At 45.6% G+C, this 18,800-nt stretch overlaps 1 protein-coding gene and 1 long non-coding RNA gene across 2 annotated transcripts in view; one reads left to right on the top strand and one right to left on the bottom strand.

Moving 5' to 3' along the window:
* Positions 1 to 14,441, bottom strand: part of LOC119866371 — a 33,901-nt gene extending 19,460 nt beyond the window's left edge. Inside the window, exon 1 of the long non-coding RNA XR_005380128.1 lies at positions 14,320 to 14,441. This is a non-coding gene — a long non-coding RNA (uncharacterized LOC119866371). The remainder of the gene's footprint in view (positions 1 to 14,319) is intronic.
* Positions 14,442 to 14,524: 83 nt separating this feature from the next.
* The window catches only part of NCKAP5L (NCK associated protein 5 like), a 30,015-nt gene continuing 25,739 nt past the window's right edge, over positions 14,525 to 18,800 (top strand). Inside the window, 1 exon segment of the mRNA XM_038577607.1 lies at positions 14,525 to 14,660. The gene's annotated coding sequence lies outside the window, so the exon portion shown is untranslated.

Here is an 18,800-nt window from a genome sequence, read left to right as displayed (position 1 = left end):
CATGTGGCTGGTGCCTACCATGCATTTCTCTGTTAAGTCATCTACCCTCCAATCCCTACTGCCACTGTTCCCTTCCTCAAATAACTAGTTATGCAAGTACTATGCTCTAAAGCCTTCAGTGGTTTCCTAGTGTCTAATGTCCTGTCATTTATCCAGTGCCTAAGCCAGTGTTGGTCAGTAGTAGCCACTTGCTATTTAAATTAAGTAACGAAATAAATAAAATTTAAAGTTCAGCTCCTCGGTCATACTAGCCACATTGCAGGTGTTTAATAGGCATATGTGACTAGTGGCTATCTGGTTAGACAGCACAGATGTAGACCATTTCAATCACCGCAGAAATTTCAACAGTGGTGGTCTTCATACTTTTCCTCCACACACCGGTCACACTAAAGTCACCTACCACCCTGTCAGACTTGCCATGTCCTTTCATACCTCTGAGACTCAGCACATACTCCCTCTATTTCCATTCTTGCTCCTCCACTCTAACTTGCAATGTAACTGAACTATTTGTCCTTAAAGATGGCTCAGATGTTAATACTTTGTCAGAAATCTTCCCCCAACTCCTGTAGCACTTTGCATTTCTTACCACATTCTAGTGGGGACTTTGCATGGAAGCTTCTATTATAGTATTTACCTCATCATATTATAATTACTTACATGGCTCCGTCCCACCACCATAAGACATATCTCCTCAAGCCCAACTTACTTTGTACGTTGAGCCCTAGCACAATGGCTGACACAGGGCAGGTAGCTGAGAAGTACTTGTTGAATTAATATATGAATGAACAAAAGAGGAATGTGCCTGAATTCAAGTATTAAGAAGAGGGGAATCCCCGGGTGACTCAGCGGTTTGGCGTCTGCCTTTGGCCTAGGTAGGACATGATCCTGGAGTCCTGGGATCGAGTCCCACGTTGGGCTTCCTGCATGGAGCCTGCTTCTCCCTCTGCCTGTGTCTCTGCCTCTCTCTCTCTGTCTTTCTCTATGTCTTCCATGAATAAATAAATAAAATATCTTTTTAAAAAAGTATTATGAAGAAAAGGGAGATCTATGATTGGGCAGAAGATTGCCCAGGAAATTGAAATGGGGAGAAATTTAAAAATTAGAGAGGTAAGCTTAGTTTTGGCATAGAAGTTTGAGATATGTTTTTTTTCAAACATATCTTTGCAATAAAGTGCCCATTTGAGGGCACCTGGGTGGCTTGGTTAAGCGTCTGACTTCCACTCAGGTCATGATCCCAGGGTCCTGGGGTTGAGCCCCTGTGTTTAGCTTTCCTGCACAGTTGGGGGGAGCCAGCTTCTTCTCCCTCTACCTCTTCCTCCTGCTCGTGCTCTCTCTGTCCATATCAAGGCTTGGGCTATTAATTGTTTGCTTCAGGACAGTAAGAGTAGATATAAAAATATGGAAGTCATTCATATACAGTGATTGAGGTTTAAGGAGTAGTAAATTCCAAAAATACATGGATATGATGAAAGGACCAGGTCCTAGGTCTGAGGGCTGCCAATAGTTGAGTGAGGGAGAAAGGAGAAACCAAAAGAGGTCTAGTTAGAAACAGGAAAAAAGAGATTAATAATATAGCACCATGTGCCAGACAACATAAAAGCTAAAGCAGAAGAAAAAAAAAAAAAAAAAGCTAAAGCAGAGCTGGGCTTTGAACCTAGACAGTGTGGTGGCAGAGTCTGAGCCTTGGCTACCATGCCTTGAGATGTCACAGAAATCCAAGACTGGGAAGAAACTCCAGAAAACCAGTGTAAAAGAGCCTGAGCTTTGGAGTTACTGTGCTTCCTCAAGTTATACGTTCAAACCTGAGAAGAGGAGACCCAGCCAGGCCACTCTTGGCTATTGCAGATATTCTTAGAAATCCCCTCACAGAAGTCAGGCCTCATTCTAGGTTGAGTACCTAAGTAGCACCCCTGCTGCTGCCTACCATTTAAACAGGCGTGGCCCTCCTGAGTGTTTTGGAAAAAGTGGGCGGCTACACAAAACACACAGACACACAGACGCTCTTAAGTCTCCCTCAGTCCTAATTTCCTTCTCACTGTACCTTTGACTACCTGTACCTTTGCCAGCTACCCTAACCTTCCCCTGAATTCCTGAAATGCCCAATCTGCCCCTAATTTTGATCCCTGACTAGGACCTCCTAAAAGTGGGTTTTAGTCTCTGTTTCATGCTTAGGAGTCAGGGATTCCAAGCTCAACTCCAGGATGTATTAAGATCCTGAGATCAATCAGATCCTTCTCAGCACCATGAGATCAAGTTTGATCCAGGAAGAATGCAGTGGAAAGAACATCAGGGTTTAGAATTGAGATCTGTCAGTAACTCATTGCATGACCACCCTGTTCAAGTCACTTCACCTCTTTGAACCTGTTTACTCATCGGTACAACTGAAATAACAAGACCTTCCTTTTCCTATGCCCAAATGAACTGGAGGGTTACACTTATTTTGCGGAAGATAGAGTGTTAAGCACTCTTAAGCACTCTTACACTTGGTAAGCATGCCACAGACCACAACTATGCTTGTTAGATTAAAGGCTTATGAGAAAAAACATCTCATCTCTAGAAAACTTGCATCTTACTATCTCTAATTGTTTTTTAGGATAAGAAAGTAATGAGTTCAGCTTCAGCACTACAGAGCATTTTAAAGGAAGCAATGCTGGGAGGGAATGATCATTGCTAATGGAAATGAAGCCAGTTTATGATGGTCTCAGGGTGATCACAGTGGTTACAGATGTGAATTTACCTACTTCTCTGTAAAGCTTAAGGATACTTTGAAACTTTGTGACTCTCCCTTCACCAGATTAGTGCAAAGAAATGTATATAAGGCTGTGGCAGGCTGAATAAGGGTCCCCCAAGATGTTCACATCCCAATCCCTAGAACTTGTGAATACTACCTTAGATAGCAAAAGGAACTTTGTAGATGTATACAAATGTATAAGATATATAGATTAAGGACCTTGGTTAAGAATTACAGATTTTAGGAGCGCCGAGGTGGCTCAGTCACTTAAGTGTCTATCTTCAGCTCAGGTCATGATCCCAGAGTTCTGGGATAGAGCCTCACAAGCCCCACATTGGGCTCCCTGCTCAGCAGGGAGTCTGCTTCTCCCTCTGCCCCTCCCCCTGCTCGTGTATGTATGCTGTCTCTCAAATAAACAAAATCTTTTTTTTTCTAAAGATTATTTATTTATTTATTTATTTATTTATTTATTTATGAATGATAGACATAGAGGGAGAGAGAGAGAGAGAGGCAGAGACACAGGCAGAGGGAGAAGCAGGCTCCATGCCAGGAGCCCGACGTGGGACTCGATCCCCGGTCTCCAGGATCGTGCCCTGGGCCAAAGGCAGGCGCTAAACCACTGAGCCACCCAGGGATCCCAACAAAATCTTTTTTAAAAAAGGATGACAGGGATGCCTGGGTGGCTCAGCGGTTGAGTATCTGCCTTTGGCTCAGGTCATGATCCTGGGGTCCTGGGACTGAGTCCCACATCGGGCTCCCTGCAAGGAGCCTGTTTCTCTCTGCCTGTGTCTCTGCCTCTCTGTGTGTCTCTCACGAATAAATAAGTAAAATATTTTTTTAAAAAGGGTAACAGATTTTGAAATTTAAAGATTAATCTGGATTATCAGGATGGACCCTAAATGTAATCATAGTCCTTATAAGAGGGAAACAGGGAGATTTGACCACAGCAGGAGAATGATAGAAGCAAGAGGTTGGAGTGATGTAACCAAGGGTTGTGAGCCAAGAAATGCAGTTAGAAAAGGCAAGGAAATGGATTCTCCCCTGAAGCTTCCAGAAGGAATACATCCCTGCCAACACCTTAATTTTAGACTTCTGACTGTAAGAATATAAATTTGTGTTGTTTTAAAACAGTAAGTTTGTGATGATTTGTTACAATAGGAACAGGAAACTAATACAGGGGCTCTGACTACAATAAGGCTAGGCTACAAGCCAAGTGGTACCTGTCCCAAATAACTCTTTGATGGTAGAAAATGGCCCCAGTGACCAAAGGGATAGGCAGGGGCTCCATCTGCATGGTTAACTGAGGAATCCTCAATCATTAAAACCTTTAGGAGATGCTTCAGCATCTGAACCTGACTTCTATTGGCTGAGCAGTTATCTGACCTGTTGAAAGGAATCGCTGTATTTCAAGTCTGTAGCAGTTAGTTTCAAAGAAGCTGTATAGTGTTCATAAAGATGAGGCCCTGATACCATAAAGGTATTGCATACTGGCTTATGAGAGCCTTTGGGGACAGTGAGAATATCTTTGGTTCCAAGAGATCATCTTATTTATCCTCAAACCAACCTAACTTAGGAGCTGCACTAGGCATAATAAGCCTTCTTGAGGGACAAGAATAGAAAATGGTCCTGGATCTACTTTAACTTAAAAAAATATATATTACATGTATATATAACCCAATATTTCCAAAAATAGCATTTCAACATGCAGTCAGTATACAAATTATTAATGAGATACGTTACATTGTTTTTTTATACTGTTCTTCAAAATCTGATGTGTTTTAACTTGCATCTTGTCTCAGTTTGGACCAGCCACATTTCAGATGCTCATTAGTTACATGTGGCCACTGCATACACTTTTGTGGCAAATCAAGAAGTATTTTATCAAATTCCTTCCATATACCCAGTGTGCTTTAGCTAGTTTGGGGGTAGGAAAAAGTAGATTAAACAACCCTGGACTTCCAAAAGTTAGATTTGATTCATTCAGGGATGCCTGGGTGGCTCAGCGGTTGAGCGTCTACCTTTGGCCCGGGGCGTGATTCCAGGATGGAGAATCGAGTCTCACATCAGGCTCCTTGCAGGGAGCCTGCTTCTCCCTCTGCCTGTGTCTCTGCCTTGCTTTCTCTCTCTATGTCTCTCATGAATAAATAAAATCTTAAAAAAAAAAAAAAGGATTTGATTCATTCAGCAAATATGTTAAAGTTGAGAAAAGGAGAGGCACAAACAAGGCAGCATGTGATAATGTGAGCTTCAGCAAAGGAAAAATCTTTGTGGGCTACAATGGGCATGGAAGACTTCCTAAAGGATATGGGATTTGAGCTGTTCCTGAAAGGAATATAACTTTTACAATGATGGACAAGAGGGAAAGGAGCATGTCTGCGAGCCTGGAGAAAGGAACCTTTCAGCAAAGGTACAAAGGAAAGGAGTTGTGTATGTTGAGAACAGACAGGACAAGCTGATGTATGATGGGGATGTCATTCTGAGCAGTCGTGAGAAATAATAGTGGTCTTTGCCATTTAACTAGATTTTGGATGAAATATTTAAGTAAAAAAGAAAACCCATAAACATAGTAGAGAAAAAAAAAAAAAAGGTTTTAAAAAAGGTACTTTCAGGCAGCCCAGGTGGCTCAGTGGTTTAGTACCATCTTCAGTCCAGGGCATGATCCTGGGGTCCGGGATCAAGTCCCACATTGGGCTCCCTGCATGGAGCCTCCTTCTCCCTCTGCCTGTGTCTCTGCCCTTCTCTCTCTGTGTCTCTCATGAATAAACAAATAAAATCTTAAAAAAAAAAAAAAAAAAAGGTACTTTCTAAACATAAAAAGCCTAAAAGCCATCAAGGAAAAAAAAGAAAAAGATTGATTACAAGGCAAGGAAAAAAAATCTAATAAAGTCAGAAGACACACTACCAACTAAGAAAACAATTTACAATACACGTGACAGACAAAGGGTGAATTTCGTTATAATACAAACAACTCTTACACATCTATTAGAAAAAGAAATTCACAAAAAATGATAATGGCAGATAAACACCTGAAATTTTGTTAAATCTTACTGATGCAAATAAAACTAATGAAAATATTTCAGCACTTAGGACAATATTCATAAATTTCTTAAACAGTGATGGTGAGAATGTGAGAAGATAGGCATTCTTACACCCTGTTAGTGGGAATGGTAAATTAGCATGACCATATGGAAGGCAATTTGTCATTATTTGTCAAAACGTACACTACACATACTCAGGAATTCCATTGGTAGGAATTTATCCCATGGATATACTCACATAAATATGCAAGGATGTATATACAATGTTATCCATTACAATTGTCCAATAAAAGTGAGAAGCTGGCAACAATCTAAATGCCCATCAGTAGGAAACTCGTAGTATGGTACAGCCACAAACGAGTTACTATGCAATTGTTAAAAAGAACAAGATTTATGTTAAAATAGAAAGGTCTCCAAGATATTTTAAGTGCAAGATGCAGAACAGTATGAATTGTAAGATTCCAACTCTGTACCTTTTAAATAGAACATATACATAGCTAATAAAACATCTAAAAGTAAAAAATCAGGGGCACCTGGGTGGCTCAGCAGTGGAGCATCTGCCTTTGGCTCAGGTCATGATCCCGGGATCCTGGGATCGAGTCCTGAATCAAGCTTCCTGCAAGGAGCCTGCTTCTCCCTCTGCCTATGTCTCTGCTTCTCTGTGTGTCTCTCATGAATAAATACATAAAATCTTTAAAAAAGTAAAATAAAATGAAATAATAAAAGTGAAAAATCAAAGAATTGGAGTATAAGCATATTTAGTCATTAAAGAATCAGCCAGAAAGTTAAAATGGCTCATTATTGGGGGTAGGAAGTGCAGTACATAATTACTCTTGTGTTAACTTGATTTGTTAACCAGATGTACATAATGCTTTTTTTTTTTTTTACATAATGCTTTTTTAAAAGTAATGAATTTTGGGGTACCTGGTTGGCTCAGCCGGTTAAGCGTCTGTCTTCGGCTCAGGTCATGATCCTGGCATCCTGGGATTGAGCCCTACATTGGGCTTCCTGCTCAGCGGGGAGCCTGCTTCTCCCTCTCCTGTTCCACCTGCCTATGCTCTCTCTCTCCCCCCCCCCTCTCTGTGTCAAATAAATAAGTGAAATCTTAAAAAAAAAAAAAAATGAAAAAAAAACAGAACAAATGATTTGTAACGTGTTCAGATGTCTTTTAAAAAAATGAATTTTTAAAAATATTTTAAAGAAAATAATGAATTTTAAATGTCTTAAATTAAGCAGTATCTTTCTAAAAATAGCTTTCTTTTTGTTTTTTCCTTAAGATTTTACTTATTTATTCATGAGACACACAGAGAGAGAGAGAGAGGCAGAGACATAGGCAGAGAGAGAAGCAGGCTCCATGCAGGGAGCCTGATGCGGGACTGGGACTCCAGGATCACGCCCTGGGCCAAAGGCAGGCACTCAACTGCTGAGCCACCCAGGCATCCCCAAAAATAGCCTTTTAAAAGAATTCTCATTCCCTGTTCCCACAATCACCTGCCTAGCTTTTCCTTCACAGCATAGTCAAAATTCTTGAAAAAGTTTTAAGTGCTTCTTAGTCTCCATTCCTTACTTTGTACCTTTCTCAACCCCTCAAAATTTGGTTTTGCCAAAGTCACAAATGACGTGGCTAAAGTCAGCAGGTAAGTCTCAGTCCTGATCCAACCTGACATTGGTAATATCAGGAAGTAGTTGTTTTGGAAGCCTGTTGGGCTCTGGTGACAGCACTCTGCAAGTTGTCTTCCTCCTGAAGAGACCCCTCGCTAATGTTGCTGTTCCATAGGGTTCTGTTCCAGTCCCTCTTCTCTCCTTGCATGAGCTCCACTCCATAGCTGCAGTTACAACCTATGTTCTGATGTTCTCATGCCTCACAAATCTCTTATCTCTAGTCCAAATTGCTCTCTGCATTATATATTATATAACATTATACAGCATTATCCAATAGCATTTTACATGAATACTTTCCAACCTTTTCCATATCATGGCACACATAAAGAAGGATGGTATTTTTTTTTTTATGATAGTCATACAGAGAGAGAGAGAGGCAGAGACACAGGCAGAGACACAGGCAGAGGGAGAAGCAGGCTCCATGCATCGGGAGCCCGACGTGGGATTCAATCCCAGGTCTCCAGGATCACGCCCTGGGCCAAAGGCAGGCGCCAAACCGCTGCGCCACCCAGGGATCCCAAGAAGGATGGTATTTTCATGGCAACACACCTTAACAAGACTAAAGTCTTTCATAGGAAGTTTGTGCTGCTTCGAGTTGGGAAAATATGCAGCACATCTGTAACCTCTTCCTGATGCACAACAGTTGGGAAGCTCTTACCTCTTGGATGGACATTTTCACTGGGACATTCCCCAGGCATTTCAATGTTAACATGTTTGGAAGTGAACATATCATCTCCCAAAATGCTCTTCCTTGTGTTTTTCCACTTTCGTGAGTGGCCCTGCCATCTGGAAGCTACCCAGTCCGGAAGTCTTGGCTTAGCTCTCTGCTTCCCTCACCTTCCAATCCCTGCTGACTCTGCTGCTCTTCATTTCTTAAAGTGATCTCCTCTCTATCGCCACTATCACTTTCCTAGTCCAGAGTACATCATTTCTCATTTTTCCCTTCAATTACCACAAAAACTCTGTTCTCTGACTTGAATCTTGCTTTCTCTAAACTGTTCTCCATATTGCAACCAGTTATCTTTCTAAAATACAATTCTGATTATGCCAACCCCCTGCTTAAAACCATTCAAAGTACCAATGTGAGCAGTGATCTACCGGTCAGTCATCAGCTCCATATGCACCATTGCTACTAAACTGTTTTATTACAAGCAGCTTGTGGCAACAAGAGGTCTAAGAGACCTAGCCTGTTTTTTAACACAGATAAGTAAAGAACAATATGTGATGGGGCGCCTGGCTTGCTCAGTCAGATGAGTGTCCAATTCTTGGTTTCAGGTCAGATCATGATCTCAAGGTTGTGAGATCCAGCCCTATATCAGGCTCCAAGCTCGTAGGGATTCTGCTTTAGGTTCTTTCTCTCCCTCTCTCTCTGCCCCTCCTCTCACTCTCTCTCTAAAATAAATAAATAAATCTTTTAAAAAATATGTGATAAATGGTATATAACAAGTATGGAAAACCAACTATGGGACTTCTGTATAGTTTTTAATAATTTAGGGCACTTGAGTGGCTCAGTCAGTTAAGCGTCTGCCTTCGGCTCTGGTCATGGTCCCAAAAGTCCTAGGATCAAATCTGGCATCAGACTCCCTCCTCAGTAAGGAGCCTACATCTCCCTCTCCCTCTGACCCTCCCTGCCCCAGTTGTACTCTTTCTTTCTCTTTCTCTCTCATAAATAAATAAATAAATAAATAAATAAATAAATAAATAAATAAATAAATAAATAAAAAAATCTTTAAAATTTTTTCTTAAATAATTTAAGTGAATAGTACCACCAGGGAGTTAAGATACAAAGTGATCATGGGTAATATTAGTTATACTTCTTTAACCTCTTGTCAGTGAAGATGAAGGTTTATAAAGTATAGAGAATCTGCCAAAATCTGAATGCCTAAGCTGTCAAGTGTGCAAAAGCCTTTAAGTAGGAGGGCAGATACTTGCTCTGACAAGTGCAGATGTTCTGGCTGTGTTTTTTTTTTTTAAAGTAAATATCTAAATGAAAAGTAAAAAATCCAGATGGTCTGTTTATTTCCAAAAATTTAGTTATTTGGAAACATCCCAAAATAGTTAGAAATGCTTAGCATACTATTAAGTAAGGTTTTTCTACCCTTGGTTTTGGAATGCAGTAGATACATGGAGTCTTACTGGATTTTTAAGCCCTGTGAGGAAAGGATCATATCTAATCTTTGTTGTAAACCCAGGACTAGCCCACTGATCCTTATTCAATAAATATTGATGATTGAATGAATAAGAATTAGTCAGTGCTGCAAGATTCCAAAAATGCCACTATCATCAAGCTCCCTAAAACTCCACAAAAAACTACTAGAATCAATGGCTAATAGGGACACTTGGATGGCTCAGTTGGGTAAGCCTCTGACTGGCTTGGGTTATGGTCTTAGGGTCTTAGGATTGAACCCTGTGTCTGGCTTTGCACTCAGCTAGGAATCTGCTTGTCCTTCTCCCTCTGTCCCTCCCCCACTTGTGCTCTCTCTGTCTCTCTCAAATAAAAATCTTTTCTTAAAAAGGTAGGGACACCTGGGTGGCTCAGTGGTTGAACGTCTGCCTTCAGTTCAGGGCATGATCCCACTTCTCCCATTATGTCTCTGCCTCTCTCTCTCTCTGTTTCTCATGAATAAATAAATAAAATGTTTTTTTAAAAAAATACCTAGAAATAAATTTAACTAAGAAGGTGAAAGGTCTATACTCTGAAAATGATATGACATTGATGAAATTGAAGAAGACACAAACAAATGGAAAGATATATCCTGCTCGTGGATTGCAAGAATTAATACTGTTAAAATGTCCATACCACCAAAAGCAATCTACAGATCAGTGCAATCCCTATCAAAACACCAATGACATTTTTCACAGAAATAGAACAAATAATCCTAAAATTTGTATGCAATCTTGAGAAAGAAGAACAAAGGTAGAGGTACCACAGTCCCTGCTCCCTGACTTCAAACTACACTACAAAGCTATAGTAATCAAAACAGAATGGTGGGCAGCCCCGGTGGTGCAGTGGTTTAGCGCCGCCTGCAGCCCAGGGTGTGATCCTGGAAACCAGGGATCGGGATCCAGTCTGACGTCGGGCTCCCTGCATGGAGCCTGCTTTTCCCTCTGCCTGTGTCTCTGCCTCTCTCTCTCTCTCTGTCTCTCATGAATAAAAAAAAAAAAAAAAAAAAAAAAAGATTCTCAGAACTCTTAAATAATCTCTATTCTAAGATACTAGAATAGTGATTATTTAAGAGTTCTAAAAACAAACAAACAAACAAAAAAACAGAATGGTACTGGGTCAAAACAGAAAAGCCAATGGAACAGAACTGAGAACCAAGAAATAAATCCACACATACATGATCAATTAATCTACCTCAAATGAGGCAAGAATATACAATAGGAAAAAGACCATCTCTTCAATAAATGGTGTTGGGCTTTAGCTGTTCCTGCCCCTTCCAGGCCTTGCCTTTCTAGCCTCTTCAGCTGGGGAGGAGCCACCCCTTCCCTCTCTCCAGCAGCACTCACCCAGGAAGAACCACCCTCTCCACAGTGATGCCTCACTTTCTGCCAACCCCCAGTTCCCTCTCCGCAGCCAAGCTTGTCATTGGCCCTCAGGGCTGAGAATAAAAGTAGTGAGTAGAAAAAAAAATAAAATAAATGGTGTGGGGAGGTTGTGCAATTATATGGAAAAGAATGAAACTGAATCCCTATCTTAACATCATACCCAAAAATCAACTCAAATGGATTAAAGACTTGAATATAAGACCTGAAACCATAAAAGTCCTCAAAGATAACATAAGCAGTGAGTTCCCTGACATCAGTCTTAGCAACAATTTTTGGATTTGACTCCACAGGCAAGGGCAACAAAAGCAAAAATAAACAAATGGGACTATATCAAACTAAAAACGTTTTTGCAGAGCAAGCACTCAAGAAATCAAAAGGGCAACTTACTGCATCTGCCTTGGGCTCAGGGCATGATCCTGGAATCCCGGGATCAAGTCCTATGTCAGGCTCCCCACATGGAGCCTGCTTCTCCATTTGCCTGTGTCTCTGCCTCTCTCTTGGTGTCTCTCATGAATAAATAAAATCTTAAAAAAAAAAAAAAAAAAAAAAGGCAACTTACTGAATGGAAGAAAATATTTGCAAATCATATATGTGATAAGGGGCTAATTTCTAAAATATATAAAGAACAATAGCTAAAACAAAAAATCTGATTTAAAATGAACAGAAGAAGGAGAGATGGGAAAAAATTTAAAAATTAAATGCACAGATGGTTTGAGTGGACATTTTTCCAAAGACATACTAATGACCAACAAGCACATGAAAAGCTGCTCAGTATCACAGAAATGTACATCACAACCACAATGAGCTATCACCTCACAGAATGGCTATTATCAAAAAATAACAAACGTGTTGACAATGATGTGGAGAAAAGCAAACACTTGAGCACTGGTGGTGAGAATGTAAATTGGTACAGCCATTATGGAGAAAAGTATGGAAGTTGCTCAAAAAATTAAAATAACCACCATATGATCCAGCAATTCCACTCTGGGTTTTTATTCCAAGAAAACAAAAACACGCCCCTGTTCACTGCAGCATTATTTACAATAGCCAAGATATAGGACAAACTAAGTGTCCATTGATAAATGAATGGATAAATAAGATGTGTGTGTGCATGTGTATATATGTATATGTATATATATTATACACACGTATACATGCTTACATATATATTAGATACAATATATACATATATATGCAAATATATATATATATATACATACATAGAATGGACTATTACTCAGCCATAAAACAATGAAATCTTGCCATCTGTAACAATATGGATGGACTTTGAGGGTATTATGCTAAGTGAAGTAAGTCAGAAAAAGAAAAATACCCTATGATTTTACTTACATATGGAATCTGAAAAACAAAACCAGACATATAGATAACAGAGAACAGACCGATGGTTGCCAGAAAAGAGTATGGTAGGGGGATGGGCGATATGGGTAAAGGGCATCAAGAGGTTTAAACTCCCAGTTAAAAAATAAACAAGTCATGGAGATGTACTGTACAACATGGGGAATGTGGTCAATAATATTGTATTAAATTTGGTGACAGATGGGGACTAGACTTGTGGTCATTTTGCAATGTATATAAATGTTGAATCACTATGGTTGTACACCTAAAACTAATATGATACTGTATTTCAACAATAATACTTTAATTTAAAAAAATGTGAGCTTTCTCAGAAATGAAAACATGTTCACAAAGAGGTTTGCATAAGACTATTTATGGCTATTTATATTTATAGGGCTTATTCATAATAGCCCAAAACTGGAAACACCCATACATCTACTGGAGAATGGATAAAGAAATTGTGATATATTCATACAATGGAATATTACTCAGCAATAAAAACGAATAGGTTCACATTAGTCAAAAACATGACTAAAGAATATAGACACTAAAAAGTGCATACTAGTTGGTGACACTTATGTGAAATCCAAGTACAGACAAAACTATGGGGCTAGAATTAAGGAGGTTGCAGGGGGTGGGTAGGTGCAGGGTAGTTAACTATAAATATAAAGGGACATGAGGGAATTTTCTGGGGGTGATGTTCATTATCTTGTTCTGGATTATTATATAGGTGTATGTTGTTGAAATTCACCAAATAGGACACCTAAGATCTGTGCTTTTTATTGTATGTTAAGGATAATTCAACCAATAAAATTTGTTTTAAACCAAAGGTGAGAGAGCTGGTGGGAATAACCACCTGTCATTAGGCTTCACTAATAACTGATCTCAAGCACTCATTTCTACGCTCAAGAACCCAAAATGACTCCTGTGTCACTTACCCTGTCAAATCCATACCCTCATTCTGCTCTTCTCCGTACTGAACCTCCTCCACTAACTTCTACTTCGCACCCAGCCCAGGTGATCGGCTCGCTGTCCCGGGCAGCTAATACGCTCTCTCCTACCCGAGTCTCCTTGTGTCCTTACCCTGCCCGGATCTACTCGAGTTCTCTCTGCCCTTCAAGTGCCGTTCTAAATTAGGGAGCCTTCTTCCGAGAGGAACTCTTGATTAATCCTAGCCAATTTGCGCACCCCAAGATCCCTCTGCTTTTATGTTCCTTTATCGGACTGCTTCGATGCGTTAATACATTCCACGTACTCCCACAACAGAAGCAATTTTAATAAGATGGGCAGAGACGGTGGCTAGGGATCCCTCTGTATATCTCTGCAGAACCCCATTTAGAACCTGCATTAACCGGCCACACACTACCATGCAGACTGTGAAGATCACACGGTATCCAGACAAGGGCAAATAGATACTGAACGAAGGACCAAGGGGAATGGGAGCTTCAGGGGAGCTGAGGCCCTGCAGGGGCCTAGGTGGGCTGCTGGCTTTTCTTCTTCTAAGCACGCGGTAGGTTCAGCAGGGCAGGTGCTCGTACCCACCAAGACAGCAAGTGGCTGAGAACGAGGTCCCATCCTCTTTGTGCTCGGCCTTCCCTCCAGTGAGGAAACGGCCAGCACTACTCTGAAAGGAGCGGAGCCTCTTCCAGGCGCCCAGTTCTCCATTATTACGGGGAGGACCGGATCCCGATCCCGATCCCGATCCCGATCCCGAGGAGGAAAAGTGAGGAGGGAGCATTTAAGGCCAAGGAGGCACTCAAGCGTCTTCCCATAGATTTACACCCAACACGTAAGCAGGAAGGCAAATTACAAACACCAAGGCTCCCAACCACAGACACACGTGCACGCCCAGCCCCACAGACGCAGACGCGCATGCCCGTGGCGCCGCGCGCACCTACTTAGTTGTCCCCGCTCTAGATGCCCCCGTTCCACCCCGTCTCGGCCCCGCGCGGCCCCTCCCGCCCCGGAGCCCGGGAGGCTCACCGAGCGGGACCCGAGCCGGCCCGAGGACGGCGCCTCTCCGGAGGGGGAGGGGAGGCCCTCCCCAGCCGGGCGGAAGCGGCGCTCTCCGGCCGGGCGGCCTCGGCTCTCGTCCTGGGAACATCTGGCGGGGCTGGGAGGGGCGCGCATCCAGGGCGGACGCGGATTGGCTGCGCCGAGGGAGGGGGCGGGGTCTGGGCGAGGGGCGGGGCCCACTGGCCCCTTTAAAGCCTTGACATCAAGAGGCGGCCCCAGCACCCCCTTCTTCTGCCCCCCGCCCCCGAGCCGCGGCCATGGACCCGGCGGATCCGGCCTGCCCTGGCCCAGCCCGACACCTGATTTCGGTGAGTGCCGGGCCGACGTGGGATTTAAAGGGCGCGAGCGGAGCCCCGGGAGCTGCGGGCTGGGGGTGGGCGGTTTGAAGGGTACGGCTCTCGTGGCAGCCTCGGGTCGGAGGGGGCGGCGCACCTTCCCGCCCGGTCCTCGCCGCCCGCCCCTCCCTCCCTCCCGCCGCACTGTCCCGGGGGGGGGTCCGGCTGCGACTCTGTCCACCCCCACCCCACCCCCTCCCGCCCCCCGCGCCCTCCTCGCGCACACTCCATGGCCCCGGAAGGGAAACTTTCGGGACAGGGGGATGTTCCGGGGGCCGGTCTCCCTCCCTCTTTGAAAGCACTGACCTTGCCCCAGCTGCGCACCCCACCCCACCCGCAGCCCCCCGTCCGGGTGCCGCTTAGTGGTGCCTGGTTGTTGCGCGCGGGGTGGGGGGGGGGGGCTCGCCCCAAAGCGCAGGCGCGGAGCCGAGCCCTGGGCTCCTCTTCGCCCTCCTTGCAGTCCCCGTGGCCTGGGGCGGTAGGGCGTGGGGAGGATGGGGAGAGGCGGGGAGACCGGGGTCTCTAGGAACAATCCTTTGGTGGCTTTGAGGGGCTGCGGGAAAGAAGGAGGGGGGGCGGCAGGCTGAACACTAAAGAGAGGCTGAGGGAGGGAGAAGGGCTGGACCGGGTGTGGGGCCAGGGCAGCGCCTGCAGGAAAGGCTCTCTGGGTCCTGGCTGCGGTGCCAGAAGAATGCAGAGAATGTATCTGTGCCCGACACTCCCCTGGCCTAGGCCGAGTGGAAGAGCGGCTCACCAAACCCCAGCCCCCTTCTCCTTATTCTGGGCTCAAGGCCCTGGGTCTCCAGCCCTGGCACTGCCCCAAGGGCGCAGAGGGCCCGCACCTCCCGCGGGCCTGATATTCCAGGTTCTCAGCGCTCTCCACCCCGCCTGCCAGCTGCTTCTTAAATGCTCGCCTGAGGAACCGGGGGTCTTAGCCTGATGGGTTCCTGGGTGTTAAGGCAAATCTCTCTTATTCCCTCCCAGCCTCCCTCTCCCTCCCCTTGGGTCCTCCTGCCTAAGCACAGTTGTCCGCCAGAGGTAGTGGCTGGAGGCAGTTGCCTGGGACAGGGGTGGTACTGGGAGATGATAGAGGGAGTCAGTGTCTAACCATTCTATGGTCAGTACTCAATGGGAAAGAATGAACCCAACCAAACCCTGTCGTGCAAGACCCCTTGTCTTTCCAGAAGGGAGACACAAAATTCACTTCTCATATTGGTTCCCTGTCTTTCTAGGAACAGCCTAGGGTTAGTGGGTGTCCTACTTGAGAGAAACATGTGTATTCCTGTCTATAGTCCCACATAGTTCAACTTTGTTTTCAAAGTCTGTGGTCTGTGCATGAGGTGGCTCAGGCCTTCCAAGCATCTTTCTTCAGCTTAGGTCTTTGGAACAGATTGGGAACCTGGAGAGGCAGATGGCCTGGGTCGCAGGGAAGAAGGCTGTTCCACAGTGGGCAGAAACCAATGTATATGAGGAGCAGGCCGCTATCACTGTGCACAAGGAGTCAGAAGCACTGGCCCCTGCTTTTCCCAGCTTGCTGTGTGACTTTGGCCAAGACAGTTTGCCTCTCTGGGGCTCTTTTCCCTCCTCTGTAAAATTCAGCACTTGGACTGGAAAGCTGTAACGTTCCCTTCCACTTTTTGACATTGCATGATTCCCCTGATCAGTGAATCTGAAAGGGAGAAAGGTCCTCTGGCAGGTGACTTAGTTTGAGGAGGGAGGTGTTGGGTGATGAGGTTCTAAATCACAGTTACTTAGGACTAGAACCTTGGGTGGAGGGGGGGGGTACAGACTCACTTATTCTGCCTAAGAATAGTCATTGTCTTTCTCACCCCTGGTGGTTTGGGGGATGAACTCTTGCTGGCTGGGGTTTGGCCCACCCATCAAGGCCTCTGCTGAGACATCCTGGCAGGCCAGTCTTTGAGTTGGGTCTTTGGGGAGGAGTTAAGGGAAGGGTAGGCAGCCAAGGGCCAGCCGGGTAAGCAGATTCCCAGGAGACAGTTTGCATCTCAGCTGTTGGGACTTGTTTTAGGATCTGAGCCAGGGAGCACACACAGTACACTCATCCACCCTCTTATGGGGAGAGGACAAGAGCCCCTTTGCTGTTGCCCATCTCACTCCCTGGCCCTGCTCACCTCACCTGTGCACTCACACCCCTCAGGCCCAAGGCAGTGGGCTTAAGAAGTTCTCCCTGCTGCGAGCCAGCCCAGCCAGCCTCCCAGGTCCTTCCATGGAAGCCAGGCAGCAGGGAGAAACTGCCCCGGCCCCACCTCTCCCGGCCTCCTTCCCTCCTGGGGGTATGGTTTCTCAGGAGTCAGGCTCTCCAGGTTGGGACTTGCTCTCTAGCCCAAGAGCCAAAGGCCTTCACGTTTCCCTTGTTTGTTTTCATCCTTGATCTCCCAGGTGCCAGGGGGGGGATGTTAGAGGAGGTGGTGGTTAGGGAGACTGTGGGATTGGTTGGAGGTGGGACACGTTCTCTGCATTGCTTTTCCCTTTGCTAGCTCTGCTGGGCCTGGGGGGCCCTCTCCGCGGGCCCCGGTGCCCCTGGACTGGAGCTGCAGCGGGAGGTGTTTAGGCTAGAGCCCCAGGGAAACCTTCCTCACTTGGAGGAGCCCCTGGAATGGAGAATGGAAGCTCCCGGGGAGGTCAGTTTCCCAGAAAGTGGTTAATGGTGGAGTCCCTGTCAGAGTGAAGGATGCGGCTGTTGCTAGGCAGAGGCTGCTGTTTCCTCTTGGGGTGTGGCTCCGAGGCTGGCCAGCCAGAGGCCCCGTTAGAAACAGGAGGAGAAGGACCCTTGCCTGAGAGCTGAAGAGGGGACCCCGGCCCCATCAGCTCTGGGTCACCACAACTGCTTCTCTTGGAACAAATGCCACTTCTGGCCCTGCCTCCCCTGCGCCTCCCCCACTTCCCCGCCACTACCAGTCTGCTCCACAATCCTCGCCCGAACCTGGCAGGCTCTTCCAGCCCCAGTCTGGCTGCACTAATGGACTGATTGGATTTTCTATACTTGGAGTTTGGGATTTCTGATTGAACATGCAAATTTATGTAAATCAATCTGGGATCTGCCGCCACATCAAAACAACATAGAGTCATAGGCTGGAAGGGATCCTAGAGACATCTAGTCCAACGCCCTCGTGTTAAAAATGGGGAAACTGAAGTCCAGAGGGGGAAGTGATTCATACGATGATGAGTGTCAGTGGCAGGGCTCCTGACTCTGGTCTGGTGTTCTACACGGTCCCACTCTGCCTTGATTTCTCATGCATGAAGGGCCTGGCCTAGTTGACAGCAGAAAGGGCAGTTCCTGAACCTGAGACCGTGAAGAGTGCGACCCTTGGAGGGTCAGAGTGTCTGCTCAGGGCCTCCCAGGGGCTCTGGTCACATCTAACATGCTGAAGAAAAATAACTTCCTATCCCTTAGAACAACTCCCTTGTTTTTCCCCAGGCCCTGCCCTGGAAGGTTGGAGTACAGGGTCACTGGTGGCTGCCTGGCTTGGCCCTTGTGGCTTCTTCCCCAGAACTGAGGTTGCATCTGCTCCAGCTTCCCTCCCTGTACCAAGCACGTAGTAGGCTTTGGCTGGCTCTGCACAGGCAATGCTTCCATCTTTACCCTCCCATCCTCATTTGCGTCGCTGCTGCTTCCCTCTCTGGCCAGGGTGGGAAAAGATCTTTAGTCTTTTGGGACTCGTTGCCTACCCTCCCCTGCCCTTGCTATAAGAAGGATATCATTATTTTGGGATTGGTGCCAGAGTTTGAGATTGGGCTGCAAAGGTGGGCTTGGGTTGCTAAGAAGTAGCCTTCCCACTTCTTGACACGTTTTTTATCTGATCCACCACCCCCCCAGCTGCAGGGTGCCCCGGGTTCCCACTTCGCAGGACCGTGCCTGTGGCGTGGGGCTGTTTGGAGGGCTGAGCCCTCACTTACCCCGTAGTGCCTGCATGCCTCGTGGAGATGGCAGAGATGCTCAGAGCAGCTGTTGGCCTGCTCTGCGGTACTTTGGCAGAGGGAGTGTATGGGCTCAAGATCAGAGGCCCGGACTCCCAGCCGAGACCACCACCAGGCCCTGCTGCGGCCTGGGGAGGGGGCTTGGGATGCATCTGGGGTCTTCCTCCCCTTCAT

This window comes from Canis lupus, chromosome 27, assembly GCF_011100685.1.
Source record: "Canis lupus familiaris isolate Mischka breed German Shepherd chromosome 27, alternate assembly UU_Cfam_GSD_1.0, whole genome shotgun sequence".
Taxonomy (NCBI): Eukaryota; Metazoa; Chordata; class Mammalia; order Carnivora; family Canidae; genus Canis; species Canis lupus.
This window is presented reverse-complemented; position numbering and strand designations above follow the sequence as displayed.